Raw genomic sequence first — 6,163 nt, forward strand, 5'->3', positions numbered from 1 at the left:
CGCAGTTGTACGGTTGTACATTGACAGGAATATTGGAAACTGGCTAAGCGCCAGCATGCTACCGTGATGGACTCTCCAAAGCGAGTCATCGATGTTCGTTGCTGCAGGCTACGCAGCTAACCTTGTGGGTGCGATGTGCACTAGCCCCTCTCTGAAGCAATACCTTCTTGGTGGTTCCGGAGAGACGTAGGGTTTGGCGACCATAGGAATGGTTTAGTGGGTACGAGGAGAGAGTAGTCCTGGATTTTACTTTTGTTGTAGAAGACGGCCTGTCAGACCTACACTACCCTAACCTTCTGTTAGGGTGTCTGTTGAGCAGATTATCCCCCTATGGTTTAGAAGGAAAAAAAAAAAAAAAAAAGGAATATTGGCCACTCCTCCGGATTCCCATTGAACAGAGGTAGATCTCTTGGAACTGCTTGTCTGGCTGCCACTTGCGAGTGAGAAAGCTGAAACTCGTCGTCATACATTCCGTGATCCGACGCTTGCGAGGCGGAGACATTTCTTCGAAGATTCTGAGGGTGGATACCTGTAGAACACGCTGGTGCTGCCAGGACTTGCCCATCGAAGGATGTAGAGTTCAAGGGAGGTCTAAGAATGGAGTGCGTAGGATGTTGCGATACACCTCTTCTGTTGACATCAAGTCGTGGTGGTCCTGGAGCGAAACTCGACTGTGGAAGGTATCTTGCAGATTGCTGTCTGGAAGGATGCATCAGCATCGTTTGTCCTCTTTGACTTAAGTGGCTATCGAGTTCAGGATGCAATGCAGAGTATGATCGAATCGGATGACCAAGCTGGGATTGTTGATCAGCCTGCATGTTGACAAGTCCAGCTTGGGCATTTGGTTCGAAACGAATACGAGGCTGCTCGAATGGCCCAGCGGCTTGGGCTGGCTCCACGCTGTTTGTGGGAGCTTGACGATGCTCCACGTTGAAGCCATCCTCCTCTGGCGTGACTGTCTGATGTACCCGGCTTGTTTGTTGCACCCAATCGTTGATTCGACTCGAAGTCTCGCTGATCCGAGATCCCTTCTCGCTCACTACTTCTTCTAGCAGGCGATACTTCCTCTCCAGATACTCTCGATGTTCTTGTGCTGCTCGCTCTTCTGCAGCTAGCCGACGTGCTTCCTGCTGCTGTTTAAACTGCCGTTCTTCCTCCAGTCGCATTAACTGTAACTTCGCTCGCTGTACCGCTGACTTTTGCGACGAGGAGATGGAAATCTCCGACAGTGCCTTTTCGATGTCACGTGGGACTCCTGTGCCGCCACTGGCGACTTGAGGTGGCGTTTGCTGTTTCTGTTGATCCATTCTTGTATGCTCAATTACTGCATCCGGAAGAGCTTGTACCGACGAGGTAGGCTTCTGGGATACCGACGTAGGAGGGATTACTGGATTGACTCGAGTTGTTGTCGCGATACTTCCTACCGGCTGGCTCCTTGTTGACCTTCGTTCGACGTTCTCCTTTCCCTGCAGAGCGCTCTCTTCCAAAGCTGTCTTAGTTCGCTGGACCCATTTCGCGGCAACGCAGTTAGTACAACTCCAGCTCTTGTCAGCAACTTCTTCCGACACGCCTACGCAGGAGAAATGAAACCATCCATCACATCTGTCGCACTGTACCATCTCTTCGGTGTCCGGTCGTCGACACGTCTTAAACGTATGTCCTTCTAGAGTTCCGTCTACAACCATCACTTCGGAATTGCCGCCTTCACCACCACCAGCACTTTGATCATTAACCACAGTTTCCTTCGGCCGCGCCCCTTTATCACCCTTCACACCAGCTTTAATGATACCGCGACTAGGCATTACGCTCGACTCGACTTAATAAACGAAATTATATGATGTTGAAACACGGTTTCAACGGGAACGATTTCCGAAATATGATTCTCCGGTTGCAGGCAAATGAAACGCCAGTAGTTCGATATTGGGAGAATATAATTTCCTGTTGGACAACATTTGAGCTCTTATTAACTTCATACCTAATAGTTTCTCGTATTAATGGACTCAATCGATATCACCAGTTCGATAAAATCTTAATTGGCTCCGTACGCATTGTTTTGCGAACCCCTGATCGTGATATGGATGTGAGTTTGGGATACAAAACTACTACAATTTTAACTACTTACGTTTAGTCCCTTCGCTTAATCGTTGGATGATGTTTTAGTCGCGTGCGTATTAACCATTCAATTAGGGATCTAATAAGTAGTGTAATTGCTTAGTAATTAACTAAAGCTAAAGATCAGCTAGGATGTTCTTACCGATGGGGTGCACTGGATGGGTTATGTTGCATTCATGTTCTAATAGGACCGTTCTATTGAATATTGGGCTAATGTACACTGAAATATATGTTTTCTTGTACTAGAATGCTTAATAGGCTTAACAAATTGTTTCTCACCAAGTACGGGATCGAGCAGGATAGATAATTGATAATTGGACTATCAGGTCCAATGATAGAGGTAAACCTAAACGGTAGCAGTTTGATATTAATTCACTGTTATTAGAGTTCAATCTATTTCGCTTACCGATATCAACTGCTTCACGAGGATTCTAACAGCTAGCACTTATACTAATAGTCTTCTAAGACGAATTCAAAATTAATTTAATCGCAGAATTAGGAAGATAAGCTTAGGTTCGCAATGAACATGCACTTTTGATTACATTATCATTTGTTCTGCCCATCAGTTTGTTTTTTATCTCCTCCTCTTTGCTCCTATCGATGGTACTCACCAAATGGTTGATCATGAGATATGCCGATGACTTTCTCACTATCATCATCACTCACCGGCAGCAGTGGCGTATCTAGGCGCTAACTGAAGGTGCGCTAGACGCGTGACGGCTAACACTAGTGTAATTGAATGAGCGGTGTGAATGGTGGCCCTCTTGAAATTCAGAATAGGGATGGGTGCGAAAGCCATTGAAAGATTTTGGTACTATTTTTTCAGCATGCAACGGTGCTGGCAAATCAAAGTGAAACAAATTTTCAAAAAAAAAATCAAAAAACATATGATAGCTACACATTTATGAATGAAAGCTTTCCACCTTTATTTGAGGAAAAAAAATAAACTGAACTAATACTATGTTTTTGCATTAACCTTCATCCAGCCAACGTACATTTTCCACCTTCGGAAAAGCACAAAAATGGTCATAACTTTTTGGTTTTTCGATGGATTTTGATGAAATTTTCACAACTTCCCGAAAAATTCTTCTAGTTTATGATGCCGGGGACATGGGTGCCTGGTCCACATGGTTCCGGAGTTATTCCGGATTGTCTTGGGGTACCAAAATTGGCCACATACTTTGCGCAACGTATATCTCAAGATCCCGATGAGATAGAAGTATAGTATCTTCGGTGAATTTGTTCAGCAGGTTAAGAACTAACTGGCAACGGCGACTTTGATTCGCGATTCGGCCGCTAGGCGGCGCCAGTGTCGAAAATGTTCAAACCCTCATATCTCAGAAACCTGATAAGATAGAATGATGCTGTCTTCGGTAAAATTCTTCAGCAAGCTCAGAACTATTTGATAGTAAGGTCTTTGTTTTGGGATTTATCCGCTAGGTGGCGCATTGTATCTGAAAAATTCAAACACGTATATCTCAATACCCTAATGAGGTACAAGCATGCCGTTTTCAGCAAAGTTGTTCAGCGGGGTAAGAACTATCTGGCAATGGCGTCTTTGGTTCGAGAATCGTCCGCTAGGTGGCGCCAGGGTCAAAAATCTTCAAACTTCTATATCTCAGAATCCTAATAAGATAGAATGATGCCGTCTTCAACAAAGTTCTTCAGCAAGCTAAAAGCTGTCTGATAGTTATGTCTTTGATTCGTGATTTATTCGCTAGGTTATTTGCTATACCGTCTTTGATTCCCTGCAGACAAATTTTGTCACCCCTCAATATTTTCCGGGAATGTCTCCGAAAATTTCTGCAGGAACTCTTCCGGGATTTTTTCCAGGAATTTCTCCGAGAATTTCTCTAGGAATTCCTCTGGAAATGTCACCGGGAATTCTTCAGGATTTTTCCAGGACTTCCTCTAGGACTCACATCGGAGATGTGCGGAGATTCCTTCGGTAATTTCCCCAGGAATTCTTCTGCGAATTTCTCCAGGAGTTCTCCAGGAATTCCTCCGGATTTCCTTAGAGAATTTTCCCAGGAATACCTCCATGAGTTCTTCCGGGAATTACTCCATGAATTGCTCCGAGATTTTCCTCAGGAGTTTTTTTCAAGAATTTCTCCAGGATGGATTTCTCCGAGAATTTTTTGGGAGTTCCTCCAGGAATATCTCCGGGAATGTCTCCGGAAATTCCTACAGGAATTTCTTCAGGTAATCCGCCAGGAATTGCTTCGGAAATTTCTTGAAGAAATTGTCAGGGAAATCCTCCAGAAATTCTTCCAGGAATTCTCCGGGAATTTCTTCAGTAAAACTTCTGTTTTTTTTCTTCAAAAAAATCCACTGGGAATTTTTCCAGGAAGTCTTCTTTCAGGAAGTCTTCCTTGACGTTTTTCAGAAAACCCTCTGAAAATTTCTCCAGGAAGTCCTCCGAAAATTTTTCTAGGAATTATTCCTTTGTTTTCTACGGGAATTCCGCCGGGAATTCCAACGGGCATGTCTTTGGAAATTCTCCCTGGAATTTCTCCAGAAATTCCACTGGAAATTTCTTCAGGAAATCCTTCCAAATTTTTTCCTCGAGTTCCAATAGAAATTTCTTTGCGATTCCCCCCAGGAATTTCTCCGGGAATCCTTCTAAGACTCCCATCAGCAATTCTTCCGGTGATTCCTTCAGTCATTTCTCCAGGACTTTTTCCGGAATTATTTCCAGGAATTCTTTCGGGGATTCCTCCAGGAATTCCTCCAGAGATTCTTCCAAGAATCTCCTCCTTGGAATCCCCGAAAAAGGAGTATTCCCTGAAGAATTTTCTAGAGGATTTGCTGGAGAAATTACCGGAGCGGAGGAATTCCTAGAAAAATTTCCTGGAGGAAATCTTAGAGGGATTCTCAGAGGTATACTTGGTGAAATTTCCAGAGGATTTTCTGAGAAAATCCCGCAGATTTCCTTTAAAAATATCCCGAGGAATTTCAGCGAAGTCCCCGGAGGAATTCCTGAAAGAATCTCCGGAGAATTTTCTGGAAAATTTCCAGAAGATATTCTAAAAACAATTCCTGGAGGATTTCCTGGAGAAATTCTCGGAGACATGCACGGAGGAATTCCTGGAGAAATTCCCGGAGGAATCACACGATACATTCCCGGAGGTATTCGTAAAGGAAGTCCTAGAGGAATTCCGAGAGAAATTCTCGAGTGTTTTATGAGAAAAAAAAATCACGGAACATTTCCTGAAGAGATTCCTGGAGAAATTCGCAGAGGGTTTTCTTGAAAAAAAAAACCGACAGTTTTCCATAAAAGAAACTCCTGGAAATAACTCCTGGAGAAATTCCTAGAAAAATTCTTGGAGGAATTCCTATAGAACATCCCGGAAGAATTCCTGAAGAAATTCCCTGAGGAGCTTATGTAAGAATTCCCGGAGGTATTCATGGACGAATTCCTGGGGAAATTCTAAGTGAAATTTCCGGAGAAAATCTTGGAAAAAAGTCCAGAAAAATTCCCAGAAGCATTCCTGCAGAAATTGCCGAAGCAATTCCTGAAGGAGTTCCTGATGGGAGTCCTAGATGAAATCCTGGGGAAATTTCCGGAGGAATTTCTGGAGAATTTCCTAGAGGATTTTCCGGAGGAACTTCTGGAGGATGTCCTAGAAGAATTCCCGGAAGATTTCCTGAAGAAATTCCTGGAGGAAGTGAAATTCTTGGATAAATTCCCGCTGGAATTCCCGGAGAAATTTCTGGAAAAATTCCCGGAAGAGTTCCTGTAGAAATTCCCGGAAAAAACGGAGGAAAAGTGCAACAAAATTTGTCTGCAGGGGGTCAAAAACGGCGTTAAAGTATTACCTCTTGTACCACTACTCGACCGTCTGCGTCTACTATCCTGTCAATAACTGTGCTGAAAATGGAATACTTCTTGATTATAAGGGCGTTCATACAAATATTTTCCTAATACTTGACGGAACCTTTCGAATAATATCGGAACCAAGGACACCAGATACGTCTTACTTCCTCTTAACTTTCGGAACAATTTGCTGGACGTTTTCCAATTTTTGAGATGAAATTGTTTAAATGTTTT

The 6,163-nt window shown here is 43.4% G+C and overlaps 1 long non-coding RNA gene across 1 annotated transcript; it reads right to left on the reverse strand.

The window, feature by feature from the left end:
• Window positions 1–1,843: 1,843 nt before the first annotated feature.
• LOC134286239 (uncharacterized) lies at window positions 1,844–2,832 on the reverse strand. The gene is made up of 3 exons (XR_009996870.1): window positions 2,519–2,832; window positions 2,392–2,458; window positions 1,844–2,332 (listed from the first exon to the last, which is right to left on the reverse strand). It is a non-coding gene; the product is annotated as an uncharacterized LOC134286239 (long non-coding RNA).
• Window positions 2,833–6,163: the final 3,331 nt, after the last annotated feature.

The sequence above is a fragment of the Aedes albopictus genome, chromosome 1 (assembly GCF_035046485.1).
Source record: "Aedes albopictus strain Foshan chromosome 1, AalbF5, whole genome shotgun sequence".
NCBI lineage: Eukaryota > Metazoa > Arthropoda > Insecta > Diptera > Culicidae > Aedes > Aedes albopictus.